The following is a 20,387-nucleotide window of genomic DNA, read 5'->3' as shown; positions in this document are numbered from 1 at the left end:
CTGGCCGCAATCAACTGGAACCGGGTATGGCTCTGAGACCAGTCGGAGTTGACACGGACTCATCAGATTATCATAGGGGCTCAGTGCGGTGAGGTGCCGGTTGCTAACCCAGGAAGGGACGCGACCTTGCTGCAGATCCTCCATATTACTGCTCCCTTCGTTCAGCAACCACGCACCGTACAACACACACCCATCATTACTAGCTGCCTGTGCCAACGCATTCCGATCCTCCCTGATCAAACTATTGATCGTCTGAACGTGCGTCTCCAGCTCGGTTATGACCTCCTTTAAATGTATGGTCAGAGCCTGGTCCTCCCGTAACTCTGACCCCTCTAGCTCGTTACCCTCCCCCAGTATCTTTCGCAGCTGGTCCCTTAAAGTGTTGACCTGCATCTGCAGCTGTGCATCTTCCAAACTGTTTATTAGAGACATTCCTCTGTCTCCCCGAACCAACGCGACTGTTCGTATTTAATGTATATAAACCCCTCCCGACTCTCATCCCCGTAACTTAGCTCATAAAACTGGCGGGACATTTCTTCAAAAAAGTCTCGATGGTAATGCCGTTGAATGTCAAGGGGAGATAGTTAGACTCTCTCTTGTTGGAGATGGTCATTGCCTGGCACTTGTCTGGCGCGAAAGTTACTTAATTAATCTGTCCAGATGAACCCTACAGTCCCCCCCTTTACAACGTCCAATTGTCTCTTGAATTTTTTTTTTATTCGCTCCCACAGATCAATACGGGCACCGGTAAAGCAACTTCAGCAGCCCTATGGCTTGTTCAATGACAGACCTATTGGTGATGCGACTGTCGTTGTACCACTGCTGTGCCTCACTGGTAGGTTTCCTCACAGGTGTCATGAGCCATGACTGCAGGGGGCATTCCTTGTCTCCAAGGAGCCAGCCCTTAAGTCTGTCTTGTGCATGGAAGAGGGCCGGGATTTTGTTTTTATTTGTTCATAAGATGTGGGCGTCACTGGCGAGGCCGGCATTTATTGCCCTTCCCTCATTGCCCTTGAGAAGGTGGTGGTGAGCAGCCGTCTTGAACCGCTGCAGTCCGTGTGGTGACGGTTCTCCCACAGTGCTGTTAGGAAGGGAGTTCCAGGATTTTGACCCAGCGACGATGAAGGAACGGCGATATATTTCCAAGTCGGGATGGTGTGTGACTTGGAGGGGAACGTGCAGGTGGTGGTGTTCCCATGTGCCTGCTGCTCTTGTCCTTCTAGGTGGTAGAGGTCGCGGGTTTGGGAGGTGCTGAGGAATGATTCCAGGGCTTTTGTTTCCACTGCACTGTCAGTAGTGGCTCAGTGGGTAGCACTCTTGTCTCTGAGTCAGAAGGTTGTGGATGCATAGTCCCACTCCAGGGACTTGAGCACAAAATCTAGGCTGACACTCTGGTGCTGTACTGGGGGAGTGCTGCACTGTTAGAGGTGCCGCCTTTCGGGTGTAGATGTTAAACCAAGGCCCCGTCTGCTCCCTCAGGTGGATGTACGCGATCCCATGGCTACTATTTCAAAGAAGAGCTGGGGTGTTGTCCTGGGCCAATATTTATCCCTCAACCAACATCACTGAAAAACAGATGATCTTGTCATTATCACATTGCTGTCTGTGGGATCTTGCTGTGTGCATTTCCTACATTGTAACAGTGACTACACTTCAAAAAGCACTTTATTGGCTGTGAAGCGCTTTGGGACAACCTGAGGTCATGAAAGGCTCTTTATAAATAAATCTTTCTGTCTTTATATCCTCTGAATTATGAATATTTACAACCACGTTTCTCATATTTCAAAATATTATATTTAAAACTGTCACGATGAATTAAAAGAAACCCCTGCTGGCCTGATGTACTGCCATTTATACTTTAATGATTGAAAGAGTTGAGTATCTTGTCAGCTCTATTCAATCATTAGAAATTGCCCTGGCAATGGGAGGCCGGTGAATGGTGTTCTGTATAAACTTTTAAGTAATATTCATCGAGTTCTGCCTTCTGCGACCTCACCCTGATGTGATCATTCAGAGTAAATGTGAATCCCTGTTAGCATCACTGTAAAAATGATGGCATTTGTCAGCGCAGTATAAAAGTGACATGAAAGTCATTTTTTCTCTCTTTTCCGTAATCTTTTCTTCTTTACTCTTCTTTTCTCTTGTATCTTTCCCTCTCCATCATCTTCTGCTGCATCTTTCTCTCTCTCTCTCTCTCATGAGAGATTTGCCACCTTCACTATTCTCTGCCACATTTTTCCTCTTTGCTTGATGGAGGGATGTCAGACTGTGAAAGGAAGATCTTCCAGTGCAGTCAGTGCAAACAGGACGGACATTCCTTTAACAATTAGAATTACATAGAATGTACAGCACAGAAACAGGCCATTCGGCCCAACAGGTCTATGCTCCACTCGAGCCTCCTCCCTCCCTACAACATCTAACCCTATCAGCCAAATCCTTCTATTTCTTTCTCCGTCATGTGTTTATCTGGCATCCCCTTAAATGCATCTACACTATTCGCCTCAACCACTCCTTGTGGTAGCAAGTTCCACATTCTCACCACTCTCTGGGTAAAGAAGTTTCTCTTGAATTCCCTATTGGATTTATTAGTGACTATCTTATATTTATGGCCCCTAGTTCTGGTCTCCCCCGCAAGTGGAAACATCTCTCTACGTCTACCCTATCAAACCCTTTCATAATCTTAAAGACCTCTATCAGGTCACCCCTCAGTCTTCTCTTTTCTAGAGAAAAGAGCCCCAGCCTATTCATTCTTTCCTGATAGGTCTAACCTCTCAGTTTGGGTATCATCCTTGTAAATCTTATTTGCACCTTCTCCAGTGCCTCTATCTCCTTTTTATAATATGGAGACCAGAACTGTTCTCAGTACTCCAAGTGTGGTCTAACCAAGGTTCTGTACAGGTTTAACATAACTTCTCTGCTTTTCAATTCTATCCCTCTCGAAATGAACCCCAGCTCTTGGTTTGCTTTTTTTATGGTCTTATTAACGTGTGTCGCTAATTTTAGTGATTTGTGTCTCTGTACCCCGAGATCCCTCTGCTCCTCTACCCCATTTAGACTCTAAGGCCTAAATTTTAACAATGAGACGGGATCTCAGCAGTGGAGGGGGGGGTTAATAAGCCGTTGGGAAACCTGGATATAATTTTTGTGCGTGTTCCCGAGTAATCGTAACTCAATTGAATCCATTTAATTCGACTTCCAGGTTTCGCGTCCTCAAACTGCTCTGCGGGTGTACTGCGCACCCGCAGGACGTGTTTTAAGGCCCGCTATTTAAAGGGCCAATGCACCAATGCATTTTGAAGGAGGAAGGAGTAAAAAGCAGAATGGAACGTCTTGGAAGAACGGCAGCACCCAGGTTCTCGGACGCTGCCCTGGAGATACTACTGGCTGCTGTGAGAAGCAGGAGGGAGGTGCTGACAGGAGGAAGAAACCTGGTTCTGCCACCAAGAAGGCGTGGCTGGAGGTGACAGAAGAGGTCAGCAGTGGGAGCACGGTGCCCCGGTCATGGCTGCAGTGCAGGAAGGGGTTTAATGACCTAACCAGGTCAGGAAAAGTGAGTACAGTTACTGATTCACCTGCCTTCTGTGGTGAACATTACCCCCCCCCCCCCCCCTCACATTGCCCTGTGAAACCTGTTCCATCACATCACTCCTCACACCCACTTAAGGCTCAGTGTCAAGTTACCTTCACTTCCTGTGCACTTCATCAACCCCCCCACCCCAATTTGTGCACCCACCTCTCCCACTCACCCCAATCCCGATGCAATGTGATCAATCTGTCTGATCGTCACCCTCTGATGCATCTCGTTCATTGTCAGCCTGACCCAGAGCAATGCATCCATCGGGTGACCACTTCACCCTCACTCACTCACACGTCTGTTCTTTCTCCCCTTGTAGGATAAGAGAGCGCAAAATGCGAGGGAGAGGAGTGGGACTGGAGGGGGGCCTCCACAAATAGTGGCCCTTACGGAGGCGGAGGAGGAGGCCTTGCAAACGGTGGAGTGCCTGGCCGTCAGGGTTGCCGAGACTGGAACTCCGCAAACATCTGGGGACAGCACATTAACATCCCTCACACACAACATGAATTGATGTTATCAATGATTGACCTGCTGCACACCTCAGTATGCTCATCGCAACATCACTTCTGCGATGATTATTAATATTGCTGTACGTTCTCTTCCAGGGCCGTCAAGGAGTGAAGAAGTGGACGAGGGCGATTCCTTAGAGGAGCCCCCTGCCTCTGAGGGTGCACCGTCACATCTTAGTGAGCCATCCACCAGCGCAGATACTCACACCTCGGTGGGTCCTGTTAGACGGGTTGTCACCTGGTCAGTCACCACGCACTAGTGAGCGTGAGCAGACACTGGTGGCAGGGACAGCTGTGGAGAGTCCGCGTCGGAGTCGGGGGGGCGGGGGGGCGCACTCCTCTCCAAGCTCTGCTCAGCTTGGCGCAGATGCTGAACCCTAGGGATCATCCTTGAAAAGGAGAATGATAGAGCTACAGAGGCGCCTTCGCGACGTACTGGAAGACTTGCCACGCTCAGACTCCATATTAACGCAGAGGATGGAGGAGTTCACCTCCAGCATTAGTGGACTGGTGGTGTGGGTAAGTGCGGGAATGTCCGCGATGGAAGGAATGGCAGCTTCCATTGCGCTTAATGCACGGCTCACAAATAGAGTCATAGAGTCATAGAGTTATACAGCATGGATAGAGGCCCTTCGGCCCATCGTGTCCGCGCCGGCCATCAAGCCCTGTCTAATCTAATCCCATATTCCAGCATTTGGTCCGTAGCCTTGTATGCTATGGCATTTCAAGTGCTCATCCAAATGCTTCTTGAATGTTGTGAGGGTTCCTGCCTCCACAACCCTTTCAGGCAGTGAGTTCCAGACTCCAACCACCCTCTGGGTGAAAAAGTTCTTTCTCAAATCCCCTCTAAACCTCCCGCCTTTTACCTTGAATCTATGCCCCCTTGTTATAGAACCCTCAACGAAGGGAAAAAGCTCCTTAGTATCCATCCTATCTGTGCCCCTCATAATTTTGTACACCTCAATCATGTCCCCCCTCAGCCTCCTCTGCTCCAAGGAAAACAAACCCAATCTTCCCAGTCTCTCTTCATAGCTGAAGCGCTCCAGCCCTGGTAACATCCTGGTGAATCTCCTCTGCAATGGCCGTGCAGACTCAGGGTGAACAACATGCTGCCGCCTTAAACAGGCAGACAGAAACATTAACATTAGCATCACACATGTCTTCCAAACTGCCATCCAGCAGGGTGGTAGGAGTGATGTGGCCCTGACCCAGGAGAGGGATGATGGCAAAAGGGGGATATTTTAAGTGGGGACTCCGTTCAAAGCACTCCCACATCTCACCCGTTGCCCCTCTCTCTCAATCGGTACCTGCAATGCTGCCTCCTCTCCAGGTGGCCGAGCCTGCCCCTGCACAGGTGCAGGTGGAGCAGTCTTTGGCGGGGCCCCCACGGGCTCCAAAACCCAGAGGTCGGAGGTCAAAATCATCTAAGCAGTCAGGGCATGAATCTGAGCAACTTGCCACTATCTCTGCTGCAGCCACAGGGGCTGCACCACATAGAAGATGTAGGAAGAGGGAGTCAACAGTTTTGTAATCACCAAGGGTAGGCACAAGGGTGGCTGATAGACTGTCACGTTTCACACTTATATTTGGTTTTGGTTCAATGCACATTAAATGTAATGATTCTCACCACCACTGCCACGTTCTGCCCATTCTTGAGTCCCTTTTGTGAAAGCGTCCTTTCATGTGCTTCACCATGAATGGTGAGATTTGATGCCGCCCATTGGGTGCGTTTGCAATGGGTGTATGTGTGGTTGTAGGACTGTTAGTGTTGGTGGTCGTTACAGGTGGTCTGAGTGCCTGATTACAGTCACTTTGCAGATCTCCCTATCAGAATCTATCAAATATGAGTGACTCCCTGGCATCACGAGCAACCAGATGAGATGCTGCTTAGCAGGTGGTTCGCCCGTTGTCCTCGTCCTCCTCCTCCTCCTCCTCGTCTTCTTCAATGTTGATGGTAGGTGCAGCTGCTTTATGAGCACATGGAACCTCATCCACCGGTTACCCTCTCTGTTGAACGATGTTGTGCAGGATGCAACACTTGACGATTATTCTACACACCCTCACTGGTGATTACTGAAGCGCTCCCCCAGATCGATCCGGGCACAGGTAAAGCAACTTCAGCAGCCCGATGGCTTGTTCAATGACAGACCTAGTGGTGATGCGACTGTCTTTGTACCACTGCTGTGCCTCACTGGTAGGTTTCCTCAAAGGTGTCATGAGCTACGTCTACAGGGGGCATCCCTTGTCTTCAAGGAGCCAGCCCTTAAGTCTGTCTTGTGCGTGGAGGAGGGCCGGGATATTTTTTTATTTGTTCATGGGATGTGGGCGTCACTGGGAAGGCCGGCATTTATCGCCCATCCCTAATTGCCCTTGAGAAGATGGTGGTGTGCCGCCTTCTTGAACCGCTGCAGTCCGTGTGGTGAAGCTTCTCCCACAGTGCTGGGAATTCCAGGATTTTGACCCAGCGACGATGAAGGAACGGCGATCTATTTCCAAGTCGGGATGGTGTGTGACTTGGAGGGGAACGTGCAGGTGGTGTTGTTCCCATGTGCCTGCTGCCCTTGTCCTTCTAGGTGGTAGAGGTCGCGGGTTTGGGAGGTGCTGTCGAAGAAGCCTTGGCGAGTTGCTGCAGTACATCCTGTGAAGGGAGTGAATGTTTAGGGTGGTGGATGGGGTGCCAATCAAGCAGGCTGCTTTGTCCTGGATGGTGTCGAGCTTCTTGAGCGTTGTTGGAGCTGCACTCATCCAGGCAAGTGGAGAGTATTCCATCACACTCCTGACTTGTGCCTTGTAGATAGTGGAAAGGCTTTGGGGAGTCAGGAGGTGAGTCATTCACCGCAGAATACCCAGCCTCTGACCTGCTCTTGTAGCCACAATATTTATATGGCTGGTCCAGTTAAGTTTCTGGTCAATGGTGACCCCGAGGATGTCGATGGTGGGGGATTCGGCGATGGTAATGCCGTTGAATGTCAAGGGGAGGTGGTTAGACTCTCTCTTGTTGGAGATGGTCATTGCCTGGCACTTGTCTGGCGCGAATGTTACTTGCCACTTATCAGCCCAAGCCTGGATGTTGTCCAGGTCTTGCTGCATGCGGGCACGGACTGCTTCATTATCTGAGGGGTAGCGAATGGAACTGAACACTGTGCAATCATCGGCGAACATCCCCATTTCTGACCTTGTGATGGAGGGAAGGTCATTGATGAAGCAGCTGAAGATGGTTGAGCCTAGGACACTGCCCTGAGGAACTCTTGCAGCAGTGACCTTGGGCTGAGATGATTGGCCTCCAACAACCAGTACCATCTTCCTTTGCGCTAGGTATGACTCCAACCACTGGAGAGTTTTCCCCCTGATTCCCATTGACTTCAATTTTACAAGGGCTCCTTGGTGCCACACTCGGTCAAATGCTGCCTTGATGTCAAGGGCAGTCACTCTCACCTCATCTCTGGAATTCAGCTCTTTTGTCCATGTTTGGACCAAGGCTGTAATGAGGTCTGGAGCCGAGTGGTCCTGGCGGAACACAAACTGAGCATCGGTGAGTAGGTTATTGGTGAGTAAGTGCCGCTTGATAGCACTGTCGACGACACCTTCCATCACTTTGCTGATGATTGAGAGTAGACTGATGGGGCAGTCATTGGCCGGATTGGATTTGTCCTGCTTTTTGTGGACAGGACATACCTCGGCAATTTTGCACATTGTCGGGTAGATGCCAGTGTTGTAGCTGTACTGGAACAGCTATGACCTTATTGAATGGTGGAGCAGGCTCGAGGGGCCGTATGGCCTACTCCTGCTCCTATTTCTTATGTTATTTTGTTCTTAAAGAGAGTATAATTTCAAAGTTTGCAGATGACCCGAAACTCGGAAATGCAGTAAACAATGTGGAGAATAGTAACAGACTTTAGGAGGCAATAGACAGACTGGTGAAATGGGCAGAAACATGGCAGATGAAATTTAAAGCAGAAAATTGTGAAGTGCTGCATTTTGTTGGGAAGAATGAGAAGGGGCAATATAAAGTAAATGTTACAATTTTAAAGGGGGTCCAGGAACAGAGAGTCTTGGGGTGCACATACACAAATCTTTGAAGGTGGCAGGAGAAGTTGAGAAGGCTGTTAAAGATACATATGGGATCCTGGGCTCAGAGGCATAGAGAACAAAAGGAAGGAAGTTATGCTAAATAATTATAAAACATTTATTCGGCCTCAGCTGGAGTATTGTGTTCAATTCTGGGCACCATAGTTTAGGAAGGATGTCAAGGCCTTAGAGAGGGTGCAGAAGAGATTTACTAGGATGATACCAGGGATGAGGGACTTCAGTTATGTGGAGAGACTGGAGAAGCTGGGATTGTTCTCCTTACAGCAGAGAAGGTTAATAGGAGATTTAATAGAGGTGTTCAAAATCATGAATGTTTTGACAGAGTGAATAAAGAGAAACTTTTTCCAGTGGCAGAAGGGTCAGTAACCCGAGGACACAGATTTAAGGTGATCGGCAAAAGAGCCAGAGGCGACATGAGGAAACATTTTTTTTTACGCAGCGAGTTGTTACGATCTGAAATGCGCTGCCTGAAAGGGCGGTGGAAGCAGATTCAATAGTAACTTTCAAAAGGGAATTGGATAAATACTTGAAGGGAAAAAATTTACAGGGCTACGGGGAAAGAGCAGGGGAATGCGACTAATTGGATAGCTCTTTCAAAGACCCGGCACAGGTCCGATGGGCCGAATGGCCTCCTCCTGTGCTGTACCTACCATGATACTATGATCTACTGCATTTCCCTTGTCTTCCCTTTGTGTTACTTCTTCAAAGAATTCAATAAGGTTGGTCAAGCATACCACACAAAATAAGAGCTCATGGTGTAGGAGGTAACCTATTAGCATGGATAAAGGATTGGTTAGCTAACAGGAAACAGAGAGTAAGCATGAATGTGTCATTTTCAGGTTGGCAAGATGTAACGAGTGGAGTGCCACAGGGATCAGTGCTTGGGCCTCAACTATTTACAATCTATATCAATGACTTGGATGAAGGAACTGAATGTACGGTTGCTAAATTTGCTGATGACACAAAGGAAGGTAGGAAAGTAAGTTGTGAAGAGGACATAAGGAGTCTGCAAAGGGATATAGATAGGTTAAGTGAGTGGGCAAAAATTTGGCAGATGGAGTATAATGTGGGAAAATGTGAACTTGTCCACTTTGGCAGGAGGAATAGAAAAGCAGAATATTATTTAAATGGAGGGAGATTGCAAAACTCTGAGGTACAGAGGGATCTGGGTGTCTGAGTACATGAATCACAAAAAGTTAGTGTGCAGGTACAGCAAGAGATTAGGAAGGCAAATGGAATGTTGTCATTTATTGCAAGGGGAATGGAATATAAAAGTAGAGATGTTTTGCTACAGTTGTACAGGGCATTGGTGAGACCACATCTAGAATACTGTGTGCAGTTTTGGTCTCCTTATTTAAGAAAGGACATTATTGCTTTGGAGGCAGTTCAGAGAAGGTTCACTCGACTGATTCCTGGGATGAGGGGGTTATCTTATGAGGAAAGGTTGGACAAGTTGGGCCTGTAAACACTGGAGTTTAGAAGAATGAGAGGTGATCTTATTGAAACATATAAGATCCTGAGTGGACTTGAAGGGATAGATGCTGAGAGGATGTTTCCCCTTGTGGGAGAGATTAGAACTAGGGGCCACAGTTTAAAAATAAGGGGTCGCCCATTTAAGACGGAGATGAGGAGAAATTTTTTCTCTCAGAGGGTCGTGAGTCTGTGGAACTCCCTTCCCCAGAGAGTGGTGGATGCAGGGTCATTGAATATTTTTAAGGCTGAGTTAGATAGATTCTTGATTAACAAGGGAGTCAAAGGTTAGAGTAGGTAGACGGGAAAGTAGGGTTGAGGTCACAATCAGATCAGCCATGATCTTATCAAATGGCAGAGCAGGCTCGAGGGGCCGAATGGCCTACCCCTGCTCTTAATTCGTATGTTTGTATGTCCATATGTGAGCAGGACATTCACTTTTGAAATCGGTGCTGACTATTCTTTATTATATTTTCAGTTTCTAGATGTTTTGCTGTTGTATCTTTGAGTAAGGATTCCATTATCCTTCCTACCACCGATGTTAAGCTAACTGGTCTAAAGTTCCTTGGACTGGTTCGATTGTGCTTTTTAAATATAGGAATCACATTAGCTGTCTGCCAGTCCTCTGGCACTATTTCCTTTTCTAATGAATTTTTATATATCTTTAATAGTGCCTCTGCTATCTCTTCCCTAACTTCTTTTAACATGTGCGGCTGCATTCCATCCAGACCAGGGATTTAATCTTCTTTATGTTTGAATAGTTTATCAGTTATCTCCCCCCTTTCTATCTTAAATGTCTTTACATCTTTTTTGATCTCATCTTCTAATGTCATGCCCAGGATGTCAGTCTCCCTGGTAAATACTGAGGCAGAGTAATTATTTAATATTTCTGCCATTTCGCTGTCACTACCTATGAGTTTATCGTGTCTGTCCCTAAGTAGCCCTATCCCTATCCTGATTTTTCTTTTGTTATTTATGTGTCTGTAGAATACTTCACTATTTCCTTTTCTATTCCATGATAATTTAATTTTGTAGTTTTTCTTTGCCTTCCTAATTGTTTTTTTTAACTTCTTTCCTAACCTTTTCGTATTCCCTTTTGTCACCCTCTCCTTTTTTGGCCACGTACTTAGTGTGTGCCTTTTCCTTACGTTTCAATCTTGACCTTATTTCTTTATTCATCCATCCCAATGTCCCAGGCAATCCTGGATTATGAGATAATTACTTTCATCAGCACTGCTTTAATTTTATTGAGACAATAGTAATATATAATATATATGTAGCCCTCTCGCAATTATAGGTCATTATACCTTTGAAATGGTCACTGTACCTTTGGTGGTCATAACTCAAGGTTGTCCATCTGGCATAATTGGCTAAAATAATTACTATCTGTCAAATTAATAATGTTGCTTGGCTGAAAGATCCAATTGACTAAATATGAAGCAATGAAAAAATCATTTTGTTTCACTACCATTCAATTATGAATAAGCACAACAAAACCCTCGAATCAGATCACTCAATCTTCGTTTAAGATCTGGAACCAGCAACTATCATGAAATAAACCAATCAAATAATTTCTTAATGTTGTTTTTGTCTGCGATGTTCTTTCCGTTATTCATATCAGTGTATACGGCTAATAATAACATTTACGGCATAAAAATCCTGGAAATAAAAGATGGGTGTATCTACTTACAAAATTCGTCATTTAATGTTAGTGTTTTCTACAAAAGCCTGCTCCTGTGTCTGAAGTCCAGGATTTGGGGGGGTGGGGGGTAGAACATTGGAATATAGGAACAGGAGAAGGCCATTTAGCCCCTCGAGCCTGTTCCGCCATTCAATGAGATCATGGTTGATCTGTGACCTAACTCCATATACCCGCCTTAGCCCCATATCCCTTAATACCTTTGGTTAACAAAAATCTATCAATCTCAGATTTAAAATTAACAATTGAGCTAGCATCAACTGCCGTTTGTGGAAGAGAGTTCCAAACTTCTACCACCCTTTGCGTGTAGAAGTGTTTCCTAACTTCACTCCTGAAAGCCCTGGCTCTAATTTTTAGACTGTGTCTCCTAGTCCTAGACTCCCCAACCAGCAGAAATAGTTTCTCTCTATCTACCCTATCAGTTCCCCTTAATATCTTGAAAACTTTGATCAAATCACCCCTTAATCTTCTAAATTCCAGGGAATACAACCCTAGTTTGTGTAATCTCTCCTTGTAATTTAACCCCGGGAGTCCGGGTATCATTCTAGTAAACCTACGCTGCACTCCCTCCAACGCCAATATATCTTTCCAAAGGTGCGGTGCCCAGAACTGAACACAGTACTCCAGGTGTGGTCTAACCAGGGCTTTGAATAGCTGTAGCATAACTTCTACCCCCTTGTATTCTAGTCCTCTAGATATAAAGGCCAGCATTCCATTAGCCTTTTTGATTATTTTCTGTACCTGTCCATGACATTTTAATGATCTATGTACATGGACCCTTAAGTCTCTCTGGATCTCCACTGTTTTGAGCTTTTTACCATTTAGAAAGTACTCTGATATATCCTTTTTAGGTCCTCATTGAAACGTATAAAAATCTAATTGAAACATATAAAATTCTGACAGGGCTAGACAGACTGGATGCAGGGAGGATGTTTCCCCTGGCTGGGGGGGTCCAGAACGAGGGGTCACAGTCTCAGGATACGGGGTAGGACATTTAGGACTGAGATGAGGAGAAATTTCTTCACTCAGAGGGTGATGAACCTACGGAATTCTCTACCACAGAAGGCTGTGGAAGCCAAGTTACTGAATAAGAAACTTTACAAGTTACTGAATAAGAATAAGAATATATTTAAGAAGGAGCTAGATAGATTTCTAGACACAAAAGGCATCAAGGGGTATGGGGAGAGCGCGGGAATGTGGTATTGAGATAAAGGATCAGCCATGATCGTATTGAATGGCAGAGCAGGCTCGAAGGGCCGAGTGGCCTATTCCCGCTCCCATTTTCTATGTTTCTCGGTCCAAAGTGGATGACGTCACACTTGCCTAAATTGAAATCCATTTGCGACAGTTTTGCCCATTCACTTAATCTATTACTAGCTCTCTGTAATTTTCTGCTTCCAGCTACACTGCTTACAACGCTGCCTAGAGTTTCTGCTTGGGGTACAATCGGGAAATGGCGCCCAAAATGCGCTTGAAATTCCGCTGGTTAGATTAAAGTTCAAGAGTCCGCTAAAACGCTTTTGCATAATCACAAAACGTAAAATCGTCCATGAACCAGTGCAATCGGGCGGCGTAATAGAACGGAATCATATCGGTTTTTTTTTACTTTCCATTAAAATGTATTCCCTGATATACGATGGTGCAGTTTTATTAATACAGCTGAAAATTGGTTTAGCGCCAAAAACAAGCATTTTTAATGAGGGTGTTCAGTCCTCCGCCTGTAAACAACCTGATTTAAAATCACTGAAAATGACTTAAAAGAAACTGCGCTGAACCACTTAATAGTTTCATTGGTGCACACAAGTCAGTTTCTTAGTAAATTTAATATTTTTTGATATGAAAAGACTTAAAACTTACCCACTGGTGCCTGTGCGCCTAGGAAAATGGGCGCAATTCGAAGTGCCTTCCTGAACCTGCGCAATGGGCAGGATCTCGCACTGTCGACTTGGGGGCGTGGCCAGTTTTGTGGGCGGGGCCTGATCCGGGCGTAAAAGATCGCGGAAAACACGAACGGAAGTGGTTTTGGGCATAACTCACTTCCGTTTAAACCCACCCCACCCACCCCCCCAACCCCGATCTTTCGCGCTGGTTCAGCCGATTCCACCAGGATTGCGCTAGAATCTGAGCACAAAACTGACAGAAACTCCCCCCACCCCACCCCACCCCCCGCACCGGGGTCTTTAGTTCACCTTAAGTTGCAGAGTTGGAAATTTCACCCGGGTTTCGGATGTTGAGGGATTTCCAGCTTCCTTTGATAGATTGTGGTTTCCACTCTGCTCCTGTGGATGCACAATACTCAAAGAGTGGGCCATGGTAACCCACGTCACATGATCGCCAAGCAAAACGTTAAGAAATAACAATTGCGAGGTGCCTTCAATAGGGAAAATGACACACCGAGAAAGATTGCACTCTTCCCAGCAATTTATACATATTGATTTAGCAAATAAAAATTCTGAGCTATTGACGTGTGAACATACGAAAACGACAAGCAGGAAAAGACGAGTTGGTCCATCAATCCTGCCCCGCAACTCACGATCCGGACATAGGAACAGGAGGAGGCCATTCAGCCCCTCGAGCCTGTCCCGCCGTTCAATTAGACCATGGCTGATCTGTATCCTAACTCCATTTACCCGCCTTGGTTCCGTAACCCTTAATACCCTTACCCAACAAAAATCGATCAATCTCAGTTTTGACATCTTCAGTTGACCCCCAGCCTCAATGGGGGTCAATATGATGCAATCACTGCCTCAGTCAGGAACCAGTCCAACTCCCCCTTGACAACATTGGGTGAGTTAAATATTGTTTGTGTCACGAAAGGGTGTCTTAGGTGCGTGTTTACCTGAACGGAGATATTTACGAGACACATTCAGCGCTGAGCCCTGATTTTGGCGCCTGCTTCAAGCCTGGAGCATGTCAAGTGTCCACCTGTTGAAGATGTTTGTCTTTGGAGACTTAACTGTCGTACACCAACAACAGTGAGAGCTACAAATCTGTAGAGGAAGCAGGAGAGGGAAAACTCCATTGTAACCATATGAATAATATGAGGAAAAAAAGGAAAGTTTTGAAGAGGGGAAAGATAAACAACAACAACAACTTGCATTTAGATAGTGCCTTTAACGTAGTAAAATGTCCCAAGGCGCTTCACAGCAACATTATCAAACACAATTTGACACCGAGCCACATAAGGAGATGTTAGGACAGGTGGCCAAAAGCTTGGTCAAAGAGGTAAGTTTTAAGGAGCGTCTTAAAGGAGGGGAGAGAGGCGGAGAGGTTTAGGGAGGGAATTCCAGAGTAAAGGGCCTAGGCGATTGAAGGCACGGCCGGCAATGGTGGAGCAATTAAAACTGGGGGTGCGCAAGAGACCAGAATTGGAGGAATGCAGAGTTCTGCGGGGGTTGGAGGAGGCTACAGAGATAGGGAGGGGGCGAGGCCATGGAGGGATTTGAAAACAAGGATGAGAAACAAATAAAATCTAAGCCAATGGTGTAACTTGAACTTAGGAGATACAAAAAATAATTAGTAATGTTATTATTTGAGAAAAAGAGGTGTTGGAGAGGGAAGAACAAACAAAGATATTTGCAATTTAAACAAGTTTTGTGAGACGATAGCTAAATAGTATATCAAATATATCTGTGATACCTCGTGCATTTCAACATCAGTACGGTGTGTAAGATTTTTTAAAGGTGTGTAGTAACAGGAATTGAAATCCTTTTCTTCATGCAAAACATGAGTAAGATGAGTATTAATTGCTTTGCACTGACCTTTTAACACATTCTCAGGAACACGTGATTTTTGCAAGATGGGATTTGTTATAATGCAATCACAGTGAATGAGCCAATCACTGGTAATATCGGGCTACATGTCTGTCTCAGATACACTTTCCAGACATGCCTGTTTATAAACTGTGGTATAAACTGGGCGACATGGACATGTTGGGCCGAAGGGCCTGTTTCCATGTTGTAACTTCTATGATTCTATGATTCTAATCAGAAAAGGCCTGCACGAATGTGGCCAACTCAATTGTTGAATAGCTAACGAGTCTCCTAAACATTCAAAGATACACATTTCTATTAATTCAGCTGTGACTTATGAAAGTGATTCTAAATGGACTCAAAAAAAACCCTTAATGACGACAACCTTCAGGATCTTGTAGATGGAGTGAGGGAATGCTAGAAACCGAGTCATGGCTGCAAAGTCCAAGTGAATTAATTATTTAACCCATAAACAGGCATGTCTGGAAAGTGTATCTGAGACAGACATGTAGCCCGATATTACCATGGCAGCGGGTTCGCAGAGGGGGGTCGATTGGGCGCGTGGCTAACGCGCCCGGTGAAATCAGTCTGCTCCGCAAGCAATCGCAGGCTGATTGGATCCACTTACCTGTTCTTCCGGGTTCCCCACTGCTGAGCTGCGCGGCGGGCGGGCTGCGCATGCGCAGTAAGGTCTGTCAGTTGGAGGAGCTCTATTTAAAGGGGCAGTCCTCCACTGACTGATGCTGCAGGAAATAGGAAAAATTACAGCATGGAGCAGCCCAGGGGGAAGGCTGCTCCCAGGTTTAATGATGCCTCACTCCAGCTCTTATTGGATGGGGTGAGGAGGAGGGGGAGGACAGAGATCTTCTCCCCGGCGGGCGGGAGGAAGCGGCCTGTCTCTGCCACCAAGAAGGCCTGGCTCGAGGTGGCAGAGGAGGTCACCAGCACCACCAACATATCATGCACCTGCATACAGTGCAGGAGGCGCTGCAATGACCTAAGTAGGTCAGCCAAAGTGAGTACACTTACTCATTCCCCTACACTCCGTCTGCCACATCACCGCCCCCACCCCACATCTCCTTCTGCACTGCCAACACTACTCTGTCACATCACTCCTCACACCCACTCAAAGCTCATCCTCATCGTACCTGCACTTACTCACCTCGCCAGTACTCATCCCGCCACTACCACTCAACCCAATCCTCATACAATCTCATGGCTCTATCTCATACTCACCCTCTCATGCATCTCTTTCACAGTCAGCTTCACTCAACCTGCCACTACCTGTGCTGCAGCCACAGGGCATGCATCACATATGTGCAGTAGGAAGTGTAAGGCAAACGTGTCGTGAGCATGAAGGGGATGCACAAGGGTGTTTGAGGGTTTGTCATGGTTTTTACTGATATTTAATTTCTGATCAACTCACATTACATGTTATATTGGCACCACTACTGCCACGTATTTACGAATCTTGTTTGGTTTGTGCAATAATGCCCTTTCCTGAGGATCACTATGAAGACCCACAACTAATGCCACCCATTGTGTCACTGCAGATTGGGTGTAGGTGTATTGGCAGGGCTCTTTTGTGCAGACGACTGAGAGACATCGGCGATGTCCCTGGTGGCACCCTGAAAGGATGCGGAGGAGAAGTTGTTGAGGGCAGTGGTGACTTTGATAGCGACAGGTAAGAAGATGGTGCTCGGGCCAGCCGGGAGCAGCTCGGCATGAAGGAGGCTGCAGATGTCCACGACTACATGTCGAGTGACTCTGAGCCTCCGTGTGCACTGCTGCTCAGAGAGGTCCAGGAAGCTGAGCCTCGGTCTGTGGACCCTGTGGCGAGGGTAGTGCCCTCTGCGACGCATCTCTCTCTCTGTGGTTGCCCTCCCTCCTGCTGTGCAGGTGGATGTGTCACAGCACTGTGTTGTGGAGCTCCACGTGTCAGAGGTGGACAGCATGGCCGGCGAGGCTGGTGATGCTGTTCGTCCTCCGAGGAGGTCATGACTGCAGCTACGGCGGCCCCAATCCGGAAGATGTACGTTTGAGGGGGTCCGCAAGGTAGGTACATGTGTCTGGACCCCGGGGTAAGTGTGCAAGTTGGTGGATTTTGTTGTTAGGAGGAGGGTGGTGGAGGCCAAACTTTGTCCCAAGTGACAGAGTGGCCTCCTGCAATGAGTGAGGGTCTCCCCCCCCCCAACTGGTCAAATGGACCTTTGCAGCTGCCACAGGCTGATGGCTGCAACACGTCCATTTGAACTGGGAGTGTTTCCCCCAGTACGGGAAACAGTCTCAGTCAGTTGCAAAATCCCATCCCTGCTAAAATATCAGGTCAATCAGGTCTGTAAACAACCTGAAATACCTGTTCAAGTACTTTAAGTGGCACCGGAGTCCCACATGCGGGGTCTGCGGGCGCATGTCAGCGCGTCAGTGGGGAAACCCGGAAGTGGGCGGGTTGGGGCCGGGCTCCAGACCCGCCCCCGGAATCCCCGATTTTCGCAGCCCCCCCCGCCAGGAACGCACCCGATCGCGGGTGCGAAAATCGAGCCCATCGGAGTAATTTGTCAATTTAGCGCAATCCTTGCGGAGTCTTTTAGGAAGAGAATTTTGGCCCAAGTCAGGATTAGTTATTCGAGGGATGTTTGGCCTGAAGCCACAGGGCAGTAGGAAGTGACGGACTTTTCTTTTCTATCATCTTATTAAGGGATATGGGGATCGGGCGGGAAAGTGGAGTTGAGGCCAAAGATCAGCCATGATCTTATTGAATGGCGAAGCAGGATCGAGGGGCCGTATGGACTACTCCTGCTCCCATTTCTTACGTTCTTATGTTCTTATTTGTTTTTGCGCGTAGCGAAGGAGTTGGTGTGTTTATATAAGGTAATAGCTAATGTTAAGCCAGTGATGGAAGCTCTTTGCATGGTGTGGGCCTTACTAGGTCTACATTGTATCCAGAAGCAGTGCTCATGTATGGAGTGTTGGAAGGTTAAATTACCTGAGCAGAGAAATGCTAAGCAGAGCATTCAGTGACATCCTTAAGGGAGGCAGGAGGAGTCACTGCAAGTTTGATTTGTCCAATTAATGTATTGTGCTTGATACTTTGCTGCCCGTATCCTAACTCGCACCAAGTCCCATTTACCCATCACCTCCTGTGCTCACTGACCAACATTGGCCCCCGGTCCGGCAATGCCACGATTTTAAAATCCTCATCCTTGTTTTCAAATCCCTCCCTGGCCTCGTGCCCACCGCCCCCCCCCCCCGCAATCTCTGTAACCTCCTCCAACAGGAAAAAGTAACTGGGCATAATCAGGGTGGGCTAACCTCATCGCAGCGAACAAGAGCGGAAATAACCTCCTCCTGTGCTCACCTTTCTATAGTTCTATTCCATTGAGCATGTATTCACCCGAATGGGCCAAATCTCACTGGAGTGGGGCATCTCACGACATACGCTGTCAGATGGACTTTCTCCTGCAACGTTCAGCTCAATAAATCTTTACACCGTAACTCGCTGGAACTGCGAGCTGGTAACGGGCGCAGTGAGGACAAAGGGGCATCTGGGATCTTAGTGAACGACGGGAACAACAGCCAATCTCCTGAACCAACGAGATTTAAGGATTGAGAAGGAAACAGGAATGACGGAGTAGGAAATAGGGTGAATTAGAGTCAAATCAGGTACAGAAAGAGAAATAAAGAGAGGGAAATTAAGAGCGAGAGAAAAAAGAGACAGAAAGGAAAAGTAAGCAAAAAAAAATAAAATTTTTAAAACCTCTAGGAACAATTTACTACCTGCAGGAACAAGACGCAACAGTTTAAATTGTTCTCTTTCTGGGCCAGGGAGGTTAATTGGCATTGCATTAACAATTATCACATTGTTAAAAAGGTACTTACGCTGTTAGTTACCAGCCCTAACTTTCTGCGGCGAGTTTAATGGACAATTAATGGGCAAATCCAGCAAGTTCTTAAAAATAACGGGGAGGTTGAGGGCGAGATGCCTTTTTGTGTGAAGCAGACGGTGGAGCGGTGTAAATTGACCAGCCAGTTCTGGAGATTCCCAACTCAGGGCGTATCTCTTCATCCCCCGTACTTGCTGGGCGATCTGTGTATTAAACAGAGTGCGTTGTTAACACATCGACATTTTTCACAACCATTATTTTTGCCACAAGTGCATTAGCAGGTATTAGAAACATAGCAACACAGGAACAGGAGTAGACCATTCAGCCCCTCGAGCCTGTTCCGCCATTCAATTAGATCATGACTGATCTGTGTATTAACTCCATTTACCCACCTTGGTTCCGTAACCCTTAATACCCTTACCCAACAAAAATCTATCAATCTCAGTTTTGAAATTTTCAATTGACCCCCAGCCTCAACAGCATTTTGGGGGAGAGAGTTCCAGATTTCCACTCCCCTTTGTGTGAAGAAGTGCCTCCTGACATCACCCCTGAACGGCCTAGCTCTAATTTTAAGGTTATGCCCCCCTTGTTCTTAACTCACCCACCGGAGGAAATAGTTTCTCTCTATCTACCCTATCAACTGCTTTAATAAGCTTGAACACCTCAATTAGATCACCCCTTAATCTTCTATACTCAAGGGAATACAGCCTAGTCTATGCAGCCTGTCTTATAATTTAACCCTTTTAGCCCCAGTACCATTCTGGTGAATCTGCGCTGCATCCCCTCCAAGGTCAATATATCTTTCCTGAGGTGCGGTGCCCAGAACCGAATGCAGGACTCCAGATGGGGGATACAGCTGTAACGTAACTTCCACTTATTTTCATGCTGTGGTCAAGCACCTTTTGTATCGATCACACCCACAAGAACAGAGAGATCTGGGGGTATATGTGCACAAATCGTTGAAGGTGGCAGGGCAAGTTGAGAAAGTGGTTAAAAAAGCATACGGGATCCTGGGCTTTATAAATAGAGGCATAGAGTATAAAAGCAAGGAAGTCATTGTGAACCTTTATAAAACACTGGTTCGGCCACAACTGGAGTATTGCGTCCAGTTCTGGGCACCGCACTTTCGGAAAGATGTGAAGGCCTTCGAGAGAGTGCAGAAGAGATTTACTAGACTGATTCCAGGGATGAGGGACTTTAGTTACGTGGATAAACTGGAGAAGCTGGAGTTGTTCTCCTTGGAACAGAAGGTTGAGGAGAGATTTGATAGAGGTATTCAAAATCATGAAGGGTCTGGACAGAGTAGATAGAGAGAAACTGTTCCCATTGGTGGAAGGGTCAAGAACCAGAGGACATAGATTCAAGGTGATTGTCAAAGGAACCAAAGGTGACATGAGGAAAAACCTTTTT

The 20,387-nt window shown here is 46.7% G+C and overlaps 1 long non-coding RNA gene across 1 annotated transcript in view; it reads right to left on the bottom strand.

Moving 5' to 3' along the window:
• The window catches only part of LOC137305903 (uncharacterized), an 88,583-nt gene extending 69,496 nt beyond the window's left edge, over window positions 1-19,087 (bottom strand). The window contains exons 1-2 of the long non-coding RNA XR_010958777.1: window positions 18,973-19,087; window positions 14,181-14,331 (exon numbers count right to left, since the gene is read on the bottom strand). This is a non-coding gene — a long non-coding RNA (uncharacterized lncRNA). The remainder of the gene's footprint in view (window positions 1-14,180; window positions 14,332-18,972) is intronic.
• Between the last annotated feature and the right edge of the window lie 1,300 nt (window positions 19,088-20,387).

The sequence above is a fragment of the Heptranchias perlo genome, chromosome 3 (genome assembly GCF_035084215.1).
Source record: "Heptranchias perlo isolate sHepPer1 chromosome 3, sHepPer1.hap1, whole genome shotgun sequence".
NCBI classification, from domain to species: Eukaryota; Metazoa; Chordata; class Chondrichthyes; order Hexanchiformes; family Hexanchidae; genus Heptranchias; species Heptranchias perlo.
This window is presented reverse-complemented; position numbering and strand designations above follow the sequence as displayed.